At 40.3% G+C, this 16,035-nt stretch overlaps 1 protein-coding gene and 1 pseudogene across 2 annotated transcripts in view; one reads left to right on the top strand and one right to left on the bottom strand.

Annotated features, from left to right (window-relative positions):
• The window catches only part of LOC113251236 (uncharacterized), a 573,820-nt gene that overhangs the window by 433,894 nt on the left and 123,891 nt on the right, over positions 1-16,035 (bottom strand). The gene's annotated exons all lie outside the window — the stretch shown is intronic.
• LOC123000723 (tigger transposable element-derived protein 1-like) lies at positions 9,498-11,242 on the top strand (annotated as a pseudogene).

Here is a 16,035-nt window from a genome sequence, read left to right as displayed (position 1 = left end):
TGGAAACTTGTGTTCGCTTCTCAGATGGATTCCTAAAGACACAGGGTTCACAGTGGAGCCTGTATTAGTAGGCAAAAAAGGGCTGCAGCATCACATGCCTGGAAAGAAAAGGACAAGAAGGGACACCCTCACTCCAATCTGTCCTGTCCTCTGGCCCTGTGAAAGAGCTTGGAGTAGAGAACAAGCTGCAGGAAGTATGGAGGAGCCAAGATGAGGTATGCCAAACTGGGCAGGGCAATTGAATGCCTCTCTCTGAAGGGGTCCTCAACAATAGAGATACACTCAACACTATGTGTTCTGTCCACAGAGACTACCATATCAGCAGAGGACAACCAAGAGTAGATATAACCTGAGTAAGGCAAGCAACACTCCCTACCACCTGCAAGCAACCACTGATATAAGATAATCTTTGCCTTCCGTTTCCCTCCTGCCTCCCTCCAAGCTAGAAGGAGCCAGACCTAATTGAGAGAAGCCATTTGCAGAGACACACTAGGCACCCCCACTACCTCCAGTTTCAAGCAGACAGGTTCATGGATCAAGCCTGTGCTGGAATATAGGAACCAGAATAGGCTAGATTTTCCTACACTCATTCAGAAAAGCCCCATGTGTCAAAGGCCTAACATAACGGGTTCCTTCTCACTCATGCTTTATTTCCAAAGCACGTTTGCAGGGGGCTGTGCTCACAGTAGTCACTTAAAGACCTAGGCTGAGGGAAGCTTAACCTGGACATGTACGTCCTCTACCACTATAGGAAGGAAGGAAGTGCAGAAAATGATGCAGCAGCTCTTAATACCTCTGCCCAGATGTGATATATGTCATTTCTGCTTAAATTTTATTGGCCAAACACAAGTCATATGGCCATCCTAACTTGAAAGGCTGTGGGAAGTGCTTTCCTGCCATGTTCTCATTAAAAGGACTAGAAGAGTCTTTTTTTAATTTCTATTTATAATAATTATAAATTATTATATTAAATTATATTTATTTTTAACTTTTAAATTTTTTATTTTATTAAAAAGGACTAGAAGATTCTTAAACAGCCCTAATAATTTACCACATTGGTGGTGGAAGAGAAGAGCATCAAGATGAAACTCGAATTCAGTTTAAACTTGAAATATTGAACCAGAGTAGATTATAATAACTGAAAATGATCAGAAAGATCTAGAATCTGCCAAAGGTACAAACAAGGGATCACAACAGATGAGTCAGAAGAGCAGAGCTGGAAGTAATGTTTAGAGAAGAGAAAACTGCTTCATGTTTAGAACCACTCAGCAGAGACTCTTCATCAAATTGGCCACACACATATTCTCACCTTCTGTCCAGAAGAATGTTCTAGAATGAAACTCTACAAAAGTGACGAATAAATTCCACTTCAAATGCATCCTTTGACAGTTTCTTCCTCTGCGGAATGTTTATCCTGCTCATACCTGACCATGCCTGTTTGAATTAAGGAATATGTGACAGCAGTATAGAAAAAAGTTGGGAGGGGACATTGAATTCTGAAATTTCTTGAGAAGAAAAGTATCTTCCAGTAAAAATATTACATTGGCGTGTGGAAGAGTTCCTTAAAAATTAGCCCTGAAGTCCTAAATCAGGGCATGAAAGTTCTCAAATATCTAAGGAAATTATCTCACTTTAGAAAATTCCAATTTGGAATTATTTTCACTACATTGTAAATACAAAATTCCTTCTGATTCCTTTGAGTTTAAAAAGAAGAAAGTCATTGATTTTGATAAATTGATTCAAATATGAACTCCTTCCAAATTGACTTTATGAAGACATTCAGAGTTTAGATATTATTTCACTTTTCACAGTGAAAAACACCACTTGATACTTGGAAGGGCTCCCAACGCTGCCCTTGATAGATATTGGTGATTTCCTGTTGCTGAAATTGGTTTCTTTTGCTTTACTTCCTATCAAATATTGGCAAGGAAAGAATTTTTAGTGTCATGGATGATCTAAGGAAATAATAATTTAATATATTTAGTGTTGAACTAATAAAAGGGATTTTTATTTTCACTTGCATCAAAGAAAAGAAAGGAAATTTAAAAGGTTGTGTACTAAAATGTGATAAACAGGTAGGCGTTTTATCGTCTCACGTTGGCCCGAGAAGGGGAACCTAAGGCTGAGAGGTGATTTGATCAAGGTCACACGGCAAGCATTGGATGGAGGTCTAGAGTCCAGGATTGGATTAGTTTAGGATGGAGCCAGCCATCAAACAGAAGTCTCCAGTGGAATGAGCCAGTGTTGAGACTTTGAAAAACAAAGATCAATCTGAAGTTCAAAGAGGGGAAGACAAAGCCTGCTTGGGGGAGAACACTAGCAGGAACCCATGAGGATAGCTCTTCAACCTGTGCAGGAGGAAAACAATCGAACTGAGAGCTCGGAGAGAATCATTGCTTAAATCTCAGCTTCTAGAGGTTTGGGGAGTTAAGATGGCGGAGGAGTACGGGACCCCTTTTGAGCTGGTCCCCTGAGTCGAGCTGGATAGGTACCAGACTGGCCTGAACAACCACGGAATCAGCCTGAGAAGCAGGAAGATGCATCTGGATCTCTACAAATGAACATCTCCAGCGCTGAGTATTGAGGTATGAAGTGGGGAGCTGTGAAACCGCGCACAGATATCGGAAGATAAACGGAAGGGGGAGGGAGCCGCCGCGTTCGGGCGCCGGGAAGCGGTAGCCACCTGCACGGGGGAGCGGGTGGACTCACAGACAGCACCCGCGAGAGAGCGGACTGAGACCGGTGAGCCGGGAGCGCGCGCCACCAGGCATCTCGCGGAACTCCGGAATCCCAGTGCGCTCACTGGAACCAGACTGAGACCGGGAGCGCGCGGGGGCGGCCTGCGGCGGTGTTAGAAACACAAAGGACAGAGACGCGCCGGCCCTGGAAGTGAGGGCTGGGACGCCGGGTGTGGGGCGCACATCCCGGGAAGCCGCAGGGCTGAGCAGCACCAACAGAAACAGAGTTAAAGTGGCCAGAACATCAGTGGAGAATGGTCTGCGATCACTCTGTTCTGAGACAGAGGCTGAGATTCGGCCACTGCTGCTCTGACTCTCAAAAGAGGCACAGCAAACCGCCAGGGAAAGCTGCCAGAGAACAAAAGCCTGGAAATACCGGCTCACAGTATGCCCACCCCCTCCCCCCTCGCAGGGGACACGGAGAATCTACCCAAACAGGGTTGCCTGAGTATCGGTGCGGCAGGCCCCTCCCCCAGAAGGAAGACTGAAAAATCAAGAAGCCCACATCCCTAAGATCCCTATAAAACAAGAGCGCACTGCCTGGGTCCCGGTCAATAATTTGGCTCTGGACAACCCCATGACCTCTCCTCATCAGAATGACAAGAAGGAGAAATCCCCCCCAGCAAAGAAAAGACAATGAGACTGTGGCCTCTGCCACAGAACTGATGGATATGGATATAACCAAATTATCAGAAATGGAATTCAGAGTAACAATGGTCAAGATGATGTGTAGACTTGAAAAAAGTATTAACGAAAATGTTAATGAGAATATAGAATCCCTAAGGGTGGAAATGAGAGCGAATCTGGCAGAAATTAAAAATTCTATGAGCCAAATGCAGTCAAAACTAGAGGCTCTGACGGCCAGGGTGAATGAGGCAGAAGAACGTATCAGTGAATTGGAGGATGGGTTAGTAGAAGAGAAAGCTAAAATAGAATCTGGACTTAAAAAAATCCATGCTCAAGAATGTAAGTTACAGGAGATTAATGACTCAATGAAACATTCCAATGTCAGAATCATTGGCATCCCCGAGGGGGTGGAGAAAAACAGAGGTCTAGAAGAGATATTTGAACAAATTGTAGCTGAAAACTTCCCTAATCTAGCAAGGGAAACCAACATTCGTGTCCAAGAGGCAGAGAGGACCCCTCCCAAGCTCAACCATGACAAACCTACGCCACGTCACATCATGGTGCATTTCGCAAATATTAGACCCAAGGATACAGTATTGAAAGCAGCCAGGGCAAAGAAATTTCTCACGTACCAAGGCAAAGGTATCAGAATTACGTCAGACCTATCTACACAGACCAGGAATGAGAGAAAGGGTGGGGGGGGGGCATTTTTAAAGCTCTTTCAGAGAAAAACATGCAGCCAAGGATCCTTTATCCAGCAAGGCTGTCATTCAGAATTGATGGAGAAATAAAGACCTCCCAGAATCGCCAGTCATTGACCAATTTCGTAATCATGAAACCAGCCCTACAGGAGATATTAAGGGGGGTTCTATAAAGGTAAAAAGGCCCCAAGAGTGATACAGAACAGAAAGTCACAATTGATAGAAACAAAGACTTTACTGGCAACATGGCATCATTAAAATCTAATCTCTCAATATTCAGTCTCAATGTAAATGGCCTAAATGCTCCCATAAAATGGCACAGGGTTGCAGATTAGATAAAAAGACATGACCCATCCATTTGCTGTCTACAAGAGACCCATTTTGAACCTAAAGATACATTCAGACTGAAAGTAAAGGGATGGAATACCATCTTTCACGCCAATGGACCTCAAAAGAAAGCTGGGGTAGCAATTTTCATATCAGACAGATTGGATTTTAAACTAAAGACTATAGTTAGAAACACAGAAGAGCACTATATTATTCTTAAAGGCTGTATCCAACAAGTGGATATGACAATTATAAATATATATGCCCCCAACAGGGGAGCAGCAAGATACACAAGCCAACTCTTAACCAGAATAAAGAGACATATAGATAAAAAAAACATTAATAGTAGGAGACCTCAACACTCCACTATCAGAAATAGACAGACCACCCATGCAAAAAATCGACAAAGAAACAAGGGCTTTGAATGCCATACTCGATGAGTTGGACCTCATAGATATATATAGAACAATACACCCCAGAACCAAAGAATACTCATTCTATTCTAATCCCCATGGAACATTCTCAAGAATAGACCATGTTCTGGGACACAAAACAGGTCTCAACCAATACCAAAAGACTGAAATTATTCCCTGCATATTTTCAGACCACAATGCCTTGAAATTGGAGTCCAACCACAAGGAGAAATTTGGAAGAAACTCAAACACTTGGAGACTAAGAACCTTCCTGCTCAGGAATGATTCAATAAACCTGGAAATCAAAAATCAATTTAAACAATTTATGGAGACCAACGAGAATGAAAACACAACGGTCCAAAACCTATGGGATACTGCAAAGGCAGTCCTAAGGGGGAAATACATAGCCATCCAAGCCTCACTCAAAAGAATAGAAAAATCTAAAATGCAGTTTTTATATTCTCACCTCAAGAAGATGGAACAGCAACAGAGGGACAGGCCTAATCCATGCATGAGGAACCAGTTGACCAAGATTAGAGCAGAAATCAATGAATTAGAAACCAGGAGTACAGTAGAGCAGATCAACAGAACTAGAAGCTGGTTCTTTGAGAGAATCCATAAAATTGACAGACCACTGGCAAGACTTATCCAAAAGAATAGAGAAAGGACCCAAATTAATCAAATTATGAATGAAAAAGGAGAGGTCACAACCAACACCAATGAAATGGGAAGGATTATTAGAAGCTTTTATCAGCAGCTTTATGCCAATAAATTAAGCAATCTGGAAGAGATGGAGGCCTTACCGGAAACCTATAAACTACCAAGACTGAAACAGGAAGAAATTGATTTTTTAAACTAGCCAATTAATTATGAAGAGAATGAGTCAGTGATAAACAACCTTCCAATAAACAAAACTCCAGGCCTGGATGGTTTTCCTGGGGAATTCTACCAAACATTCAAAGAAGAAATAACACTTATTCTCCTAAAGCTATGTCAAAAAAATAGAAACAGAAGGAAAGCTACCAAACTCATTCTATGAGGCCAATATTACCTTGATCCCCAAACCAGGCAAAGACCCCATCAAAAAGGAGACTTATAGACAGATTTCCCTAATGAATATGGACGCCAAAATCCTCAACAAGATCCTGGCTAATAGAATCCAACAGTACATTAAAAGGATTATCCATCACGACCAAGTGGGATTCATCCTTGGGATGCAGGGGTGGTTCAACATTCGCAAATTGATAGGGGTCTTAGATTTTATCGAGAAAGAAAAATTCAAAAATCATATGATTCTCTCAATAGATGCAGAAAATGCATTTGACAAAATACAGCATCCTTTCCTGATTAAAACCCTTCAGAGTGTAGGGATAGAGGGTACATTCCTCAATCTCATAAAAACCATTTATGAAAAGCCTACAGCAAATATCATTTTTTTTTTTTTTTTTTTAGCAAATATCATTCTCAATGGGAAAAGCTGGAAGCCTTTCCCTTAAGATCAGGAACACGACAAGGATGCCCACTCTCGCCACTATTATTCAACATAGTACTAGAAGTCCTTGAAACAGCAATCAGACAACAAAAAGGGATAAAAGGTATCCAAATCGGCAAAGAAGAAGTCAAAATGTCTCTCTTCACAGATGACAACATACTCTATATGGAAAACCCAAAAGAATCCACTCCCAAACTATTAGAAGTTATAGAGCAATTCAGTAATGTGGCGGGATACAAAATCAATGCTCAGAAATCAGCATTTCTATACATGAATAAAGAGACCAAAGAAAGAGAAATTAGGGAATCCATCCCATTTACAATAGCACCAAAAACCATACATTATCTTGGAATTAACTTAACCAGAGACGTAAAGGATCTAGATTCTAAAAACTATAAATCACTCTTGAAAGACATTGAGGAAGACACAAAAAGATGGAAAAATATTCCAAGCTCATGGATCGGAAGAATTAACATAGTTAAAATGTCCATGCTACCAAGAGCAATCTACACTTTCAATACTATCCCGATCAAAATACCAATGACATTTTTCAAACTGGAACAAATAGTCCTTAAATTTGTATGGAAACAGAAATGGCCCTGAATCACCAAGGAACTGTTGAAAAGGAAAAACAAAGCTGGGGGCATCACAATGCCGGATTTCAAGCTGTACTACAAAGCTGTGATCACAAAGACAGCATGGTACTGGCACAAAAACAGACACATAGACCAATGGAACAGAATAGAGAGCCCAGAAATGGACCCTCAGCTCTTTGGCAACTAATCTTTGATAAAGCAGGAAAAAACATCTGGTGGAAAAAAGACAGTTTCTTCAATAAATGGTGCTGGGAAAATTGGACAGCTACATGCAAAAGAATGAAACTTGACCACTCTCTCACACCATACACAAAGATAAACTCCAAATGGATGAAAGACCTCGATGTGAGACAGGAATCCATCAAAATCCTAGAGGAGAGCATAGGCAGCAACCTCTACGACATCGGCCAAAGCAACCTTTTTCATGACACATCTCCAAAGGCAAGAGAAACAAAAGATAAAATGAACTTGTGGGACTTCATCAAGATAAAAAGCTTCTGCACAGCCAAGGAAACAGTCAAAAAAACGAAGAGGCAGCCCACGGAATGGGAGAAGATATTTGCAAATGATGCTACAGATAAAAGACTGGTATCCAAGATCTACAAAGAACTTCTCAAACTCAATATGTGAGAAACAAATAAACAAATCATAAAATGGGCAGAAGATATGAACAGACACTTTTCCAATGAAGACATACAAATGGCTAACAGACACATGAAAAATTGTTCAAAATCATTAGCCATCACGGAAATTCAAATAAAAACCACACTAAGATACCACCTATGCCAGTTAGAATGGCAAAAATTGACAAGGCAAGAAACAACAACTGCTGGAGAGGATGTGGAGAAAGGGGATCCCTCCTACATTGTTGGTGGGAATGCAAGTTGGTATAGCCACTCTGGAAAACCATGTGGAGGTCCCTTAAAAAGTTAAAAATTGAGCTACCCTTCGACCCAGCCATTGCACTACTGGGTATTTCCCCCAAAGATACAGACATAGTGAAGAGAAGGGCCATATGCACCCCAATGTTCATAGCGGCATTGTCCACAATAGCTAAATCGTGGAAGGAGCCGAGATGCCCTTTAACAGATGACTGGATTAAGAAGTTGTGGTCCATATATACAATGGAATATTACTCAGCTATAAGAAAGAATGATTTCTCAACATTTGCTGCCACATGGACGGCACTGGAGGAGATAATGCTAAGTGAAATAAGTCAAGCAGGGAAAGACAATTATCATATGGTTTCTCTCATCAATGGAACATAAGAACTAGGAAGATCGGTAGGGGAAGAAGGGGAAGAAGAATGGAGCGGTAAACAGAAGGGGGAATGAACCATGAGAGGCTGTGGACTCTGGGAAACAAACTGAGGGCTTCAGAGGGGAGGGTTGTGGGGGAATGGGATAGGCTGGTGATGGGTAGTAAGGAGGGCACGTATTACATGGTGCACTGGGTGTTATACGCAACTAATGAATCATCGAACTTTACATCAGAAACCAGGGATGCACGGTATGGTGACTAACATAATATAATAAAAAAAACATTTAAAAAATTTAAAACAATAAAATGTGATATATAGTTTTATTTTAGATGTTATAGCAAGTGTTCAGAGGCAAATTTTTACCTCATGTGTCTAGTATTTTTGTTGAACTACTAACAACTCTATTAGCAGATGGAAACTTTCAGTGTGTCAAACCTGTGAATCTCCTCTCCAAAGAAATTTTATAGAGCATTTTTCATATTTATATGAAATGGGGACATAGTGGGCTTTGTAAATGTCTTGAGTGGACTCTATAAATATGTTCATGGAAAATAAACTCTGGCTCATACAGGAGGTACTTCTGCCATTAATGTCTGGATTTCTGTGCTTGTAGCATTCTAAATATATTTTATGATCTCTGACAAAAACCTCATATTTTCTGCAACTCCCAAGATACCTAACTTCAGAGAGATCCAAAGGGTGGAGTGAAAATACGCTTTCCATTATACCTGCTGCAATATTGAGAATAAATTACACACGGGCATACCTCACTTTATTGTTCTTCATGTTATTGCACCTATTCTTTTACAGAAGAAGAAGAAGGAGGAGGAGGAGGAGGAGGAGGAGGAGGAGGAGGAGGGGGAGGGGGAGGAGGAGGAGGAGAAGGAGAAGAGGGGGAAGAAGAAGAAGAAGAAGAGGAAGAAGGAGAAGAAGAAGATGATACTGGGGGAATTTTTGTCTGTCTGTCTGTTTTGTTTTGTTTTTATAAATTGAAGGTTTGTGACAACCCTGCAAGGAGCAAATCTAAGGAATCATTTTTCCAGCAGCATATGCTCACTTCTTGTCTCTGTGCTATATTTTGTTAATTCTCTCAATATTTCAACCTTTTTCATTATTATTGTATTCCTTATGGCGATCAGTGATCTTTGATGTTACTATTGTAGTTCTTTTCGGGTGCCATGAACCACACCATACAAGATGGCAAACTTAATTGATAAATATTGTGTGTATTCTGGCTGCTCTATCCACCAGCCATTCCCCATCTCTCCACCTCCTCAGGCCTTCCTATTCCCTGAGACACAATAATACTGAAATTAGGCCAATTAATAACCCTACTGTGGCCTCTAAGTGTTCAAGTGAAAGGAAGAGTCCAATGAGTTTCACTTTAAATCTAAAACTAGAAATGAGTAAGCTTACTGAGGAAGGCATGTCAAAAGTCAAGACAGGTCAAAAGCAAGGCCTCGTGTGCAAAACACCCAAGTGGTGAGTCCAAAGAAAAAGTTCTTGAAGGAAATTTAAAGTGCTACTCCAGTGAACATGCCAATGATGAGAAAGTGAAGCAGACTTACTGCTGATACACAAAAAGTTTGAGTGACCCGGATAGATCAAACCAACCAGAGCATTCCCTTAAACCAAAACCTAATCCAGAGCAACTCTCCAATTCTGTGAGGGCTGAGAGAGGTAAGGAAGCTGCAGAAGGAAAGTCTGAAGCTGGCAGACATTGGTCCATGAGGTGTAAGGGAAGAAACTGTCTCCATAACATAAATGTACAAAGGGAAGCAGCAAGTGCTGATACAGAAGCTGTGGCAAGTTCCCCAGAAGGTCCAGCTAAGATAGTAATGATGGGGGCTACATGCAACAACAGGTTTTCATTGTAGATGAAACAGCCTTCTATTGGAAAAAAGATGCCATCTAGGACTTTCATAGCTAGAGAGGAGAAGTCAGTACCTGACTTCCAAGCTTCTAAGGACAGGGTGACTCTTTTTTGATGGGCTGATGCAACTGGTGACTAAGTTGAAGGCAGTGCTCATTTACCATTCTAAGAATCCTAGGGCCCTTAAGAATTATGCTAAATGTACTCCATCTGTGCTCTATAAATGGAGCAACAAAGCCTGGATGACAGCACATCTGTTTACAACACAGTTCACTGAATCTTGGGAGCCCACTGTTGAGATCTGCTCAGAAAAATGATTTCTTTCAAAAATATTACTGCTCATTGACAATGTCCCTGGTCATCCAAGAGCTCTGATGGAGATGTACAATGAGATTAATGTTCTTTTCATGCCTGCTAACACAATATCCATTCCACAGCCCTTAAATCAAGGCATAATTTCAATTTTCATGACTTATTCTTTAAGAAATACATTTTGTAAGTCTATAGCTGCCATACAGAGTGATTCCTCTGATGGATCTGTGCAAAGTAAACTGAAAACCTTCTAGAAAGGATCCACAATTTCTAGATGCCATTATGACCATTCATGATTCAAGGGAAGAGGTCAAAATAGCAACACAAACAGGAATTTGGAAGAGGTTGATCCCCACCCTCATGGATGACTTTGAGGGGTTCAAGACTTCAGTGGAGGCAGTCACTGCAGAGGTGGTACAAGCGGCAAGAGAACTAGAATTAAAAGTGGGTCCTGAAGATGGGACTGCATTGTTGCAATCTCATGATCTAACTTGAGCAGATGAGGAGTTGCTTCTCGTGGATGAGCAAAGAAAGTGGATTCTTGAGATGGAATATTCTCCTACTGTAGATGCCATGAAGATTGTTGAAATGACCACAAAGGATTTAGAATCTTACATCAACTTAGCTGATAAAGCAGCAGCAGGGTTTGAGAGGATTGACTCCACAATTTTGGAAGAAGTTCTACTGTGGGTAAAATGCTATCAAGCAGCATCACAAGCTACAGAGAAATTGTTCATGAAAGGAAGAGTCATTCCATGTGGCAAAATTCAGTGTTGTCTTATTTTAAGAAATTGCCACAGTCACCCCAACGTTCATCAACCACCACCCTGATCAGTCAGCAGCCATCAACACTGAAATAAGAACTTCCCCTAGCAAAAAGATTATGACTCACTGAAACCTAAGATGGTGGTTAGCATTTTTTGGCAATGAAGAATTTTTTTAACTCTCACTTTTTTTTATTGAAGTATAATTAACATACAATGTTATATTAGTTTCAGGTGTGCAACATATTGGTTCAGCAATTCTATACATTACTCACTGCTCACCGTCTGTCACAATGCAATGTTATTACATTATTAATTCTATTCCCAAAGCTGCTTTTCATCTCCATGACTTATTTTATAACTAGAAGTTCATACCTCTTATTCACCTTTATCTATTTCACCCATCCCCCACCCACTTCCCCTCTAGTGATAAAATATTTTTTGATGAAGGTATGTACATTTGTTTAGACATCATGCTATTTCACACTTAATAGACTGCAATATAGTATAAACATAACTTTTCTAGGCACTGGGAAATTTTAAAAAAATCTGACTAGCTTAATTGTGACATTTGCTTTATTGTGATGGTCTGGATCTGAACACACAATATCACCAAGGTATGTTTGTATATATATTCAATATATAAAAATCTGTCCTTCATGCTCAGATTTCACTTGGAAACAAATTATTTACTGAGTGGGAATGGAAATATAAAATCAGGAGGCTTCTATTCTTTTTATTCTTTCAAAATTTTTTTCAAAATTTATTTATTTTATTTTTAGAGAGAGAGAGATAGCACAAGTGGGAGGGGCAGAGGGAGAAGGAGAGGGAATCTCAAGCAGACTCCATGCTGAGTGTGCAGCCCAACACAGAGCTCTATCTTATGACCCCGAAATCATGACCTGAGCCAAAACCAAGAGTCAGTTGTCCAGCAGACTGCCGGTACTGCCTAGGTGCCCTGGGAGTCTTCTATTCCTGCTCTCTCTTGCTAACTAGCTGTGTGATCACAGACAGAATCTCTTTTTCTGGGCCTCAGGTTTCTCATTTGTGAACTGAGTTGAATTGGATGATCTCTAAGATCTCTTCATTTTCACAGAGACTAAAAAGTGATTAAATGTATTATCACATAAAAGTTACACTTCACATCAACAGTGTATCTCCCTTGTTGAATCATCAGATGATTTTATATTTTAACAATTCAGAATTTGCATGGAACACTCTCTGCAATGTTTTTGACCCTGTGCAAACTCAAAGAAAATTAACTGAATCGATTGGCAAGAAGTATTAATCATATTTTTCTTTGAGATTAGAACCTGAAGAAGAATGTCTCTTAGATTATCACTTGATTACCCTCTTGCCAAAATTTTCCAAAACGGGTTCCATTAAACTCTATCTCTCCAGTGAGTTAACAGATAGTCTGCTTTTTAAAAAAGCATCCTGTTGTCAAGTAATTTGGGGAATGATGGGTTAACAAAGTTAAGCCAGTCTCATTACCACATTCAGAACATTAAACTTGCTAATAGGAATTTTCTTCTCCTATTAGGAGTGTAGCATGCTGTTGAGGGAGGTGCCTGAGGCCATATCGGTAGGTAATCCTCTCGTGCACTTACAGCTCCCAGGATAAGTAATAAGACACTGAGAGTTTTGGTCGGAGCAAATCTTTCTGCACCGAGTATGTGATACTACGCCAAACCCAGGTTTGTTATGAGAAGTGGAGACGGCAGATCTGGAACCAGTTCAAAAAAGTTCAATTTAAGTCATTTTCATTTCAATTTAAAGAACTCCCTACAAATTAAAGACAAGTAAAAATGAAAACGATTTTCTAACAGGCAGTGGGGTTTAGTCCTAGAAAATGTTCACTCAGAGGCAATCAGGAATTACAGGAACCAGGTTCTCCAGGAGCTGGGATGTGATTTTGGTTGAGGAGACTCTACTTCTCACTGCACATACCTTGTGAAGAGCAGGTGTTTACCCAGGGAAGGGCTTCATGGCCAGACTCTCATCCAGTCATTTCTCTGGGGCCTGCGAGTTGGTAACCACAAAGATAGTGACAGTGCTCTTCTCTATGGCCTTGAGGCCTAGGCTGAGTACAAGCCAGGGAAAGGCAGGGCACTCTTCCCGAGGCCTCCGCAGTGCCTACCTCTACCACCATGGACACCCAGCCCAGCCTGGGCCCATGTACTGTCCACAGGACAAAGTTCACAAATAAGGCAGCAGGATTTAGAAATTAAGAACGTGGCCTTTAGAGTCAGACCACCAGAGTTGGACTCTTTCTAGATGGATAAAATTTAAATATGTGATAGAAAACACCTTAGTATTTCTATAGGTGACCTATAGGAATATAGGTATAATATTCCTGGATTATATGTTATACATTTACTCTTGGATTTAACATATTCTATATTACATTATTTAATTTCTTCCATTTGCCATAATTAGTAGCAAAATCCATTCAAAATACATTATAAAATGTAGCTTTGTCTTATACTTGTATCTTCTATGTGTTTGTTATAAATTCCTACTTACATAATCAGAACTCAAACTGAATTCATCATCATTACAAGACATGGAAAAAAATCAAACCAAACAGCCTTAGGGATATTGTTTAGCTGCGTTATAAGAAATGACCCACAATAATTTCACAGAGAACTTTCACTTTATCTAAATTTTATTTTTGCTAAGTGAGTCCAATTACAACTCTGCCTCTTCGTAGCTTGGGACTTTCTTTATGGTCTCCAGGCAAAACCTCTGTTTGATCTGCTTGGAGTGAAACTCCTTCCCCAGCTGTCAAAGACACACTTGAGTTATTGGTATATTTTTCACTTATCATTCGCTACCAGCCCTGGAGTATCTTGATTTCTTTGTTCTCCAAATGTTTGCCGTTGCCAGTGGGGGCACATTAAGCATATTGTAACATAATTAACATTGAATGTTCTTCAGAAAGTAAAAAGGGTGTTTTGTTTCTTTTTTTAACTCTGTATTTGTAGCCCTTCCCACACTATGTCACAACATCCAAATGAAAATGAAAAAGTACAGGCGCCAGTGGAACATCTGATATCCCTGTGATGCTGATGTCCGGACCATCCAGTTGTTCCAACATACCATCTGAAATTCACACCATCACACATGACCTCTTGCTCCTCTTTGTTGTTGTCATCTGTAGAACCCACACCACTCCCTCTCCTTCAGAGAGTGATGACTATGATCAACTGAGATTTCTTCACTTCCCCGCAACTACTCCTGTCCTCATTCTTAACAACAATTGATTCAGCATCTTGATCTCTCAAATCCTTGGGCTCTTTGTTTCAAATGACCTGTGACTTCCTCCACCTCAACAGCTATTCTGGAATTTTTAAAACACCCTCTCTCTGAGAACTACATTTCTTCCTTCCATCTCACCTACCTGAGTGCTGCTTCAGAAATCCTCAGACTTACCAAAGCGTTGACATGACCATTTCCTACTATCACCCTTCCCTTTGTGCATGTGTCCCTTCTTGCTTAGCATAAATTCCATAGACCACAATTATAAACTTAACCCTCTCATTCCTCCCTTCCTCATTTAACTGGCCTTGTAAAGCTGAAAAACTATGCAAGCCCACTGTCCACCCACAAGCCCCACTGTCCACCTGCTCCCTGCCGGCACTCAAGCAGCTCAACAATGCCACAAATACACAATCAAGCATACTCACTTCTCCTTAAGTTCATAGTGACAATCTCAAATGAGCACATTTTTAGTATGTGTGATTGTCCACTCTCCAAAAAAGCAATTTCCTATCTTCTTTCTGTTCAACACTGCCCAACACACACACACACACACACACACACACACACACACACACACACACCATTCTCTCTTCTCTGTGATCTTTGCTTTCACCAAGGATCTTGTTTCATATGTTACTAAAAGAAATAGAGACAATCAGATAGGTACAGAATTTGATTCACTTTACCTGCACTAACTTAGGTTAAGAACTTTGTTAATGGGTATAATGATGGATCGAAATAGATAATATGTTTTAAAAAGTATTATTACATTTTTGCTTAGCTGAGTTTGCAAGTTTAGAACATTATAGCTTCAAAAAAAGCAGGCTACTCCACTTGTGATGAGCACTGAGTGTTGTATGTAAATGATAAATCACTAAATTCTATACCTGAAACCAATATTACGCTGTATGCTAACTAATTGGAATTTAAATAAAAATTTGGAGGGAAAAAAGCAGGTCACTTAACAGCATCTTTTAAATCTTCATCAATATACATTTTTAAAATATTACTACATGTTAGTATAGTTAGGTTTGTTTCTATCTGATTAAGTTTTAAAATCCAGCCTTCTTTGAGGATTGGTGGTAATTAAAGATGATCTGTAGGGTAATAGAGCTCTGTTTTTGGAACTGTCTCTTTGATGAAGGTATACAGAAGCTAGAAAGGTGGAGAAAAACCAACGGGTAGGTTGAAACAAACAAGAAAAAATTTAATAAAGATAAACATACAATTATCCATTTAGGTTTAAAAACAAATTTATGATACAGTACAGAATGGACAACACTGAATTGACAGAAAGAAATGTACAGACTAGTCTTGCATTAGCATAAGATATATGTTCATTACAAAGAAAGCAATGGACAATCTAGCCACAGGCCAGATCTCAGCTGGGTTTAATTCCAGGGATTTCATTTCAGGAAAGAGATGTAACATCTACAGCTCAGCAAACGGAGGGAAGACAGGATAGAGGAACAGAGACCTTATTGTGAGTGAGCACCTCCCTGAGGAACGATGAGGCAGATCGTGCAGTAACTGAAAGACAAATCTGAGGCTGTCTGGCACAGCTGAGTATGGCAGCCCTCATGAGTGGGTTCGTATCCCAACTCTGCCAGTGACCTACCTTGCAGACTGGGGCAAGTCGACTCCCTTCTCCCAGCCTCAGTAGCTTC

This window comes from Ursus arctos, unplaced genomic scaffold (assembly GCF_023065955.2).
Source record: "Ursus arctos isolate Adak ecotype North America unplaced genomic scaffold, UrsArc2.0 scaffold_10, whole genome shotgun sequence".
NCBI classification, from domain to species: domain Eukaryota; kingdom Metazoa; phylum Chordata; class Mammalia; order Carnivora; family Ursidae; genus Ursus; species Ursus arctos.
The sequence above is the reverse complement of the archived record's forward strand: the minus strand, read 5'-3'. Positions and strand labels throughout refer to the sequence as shown.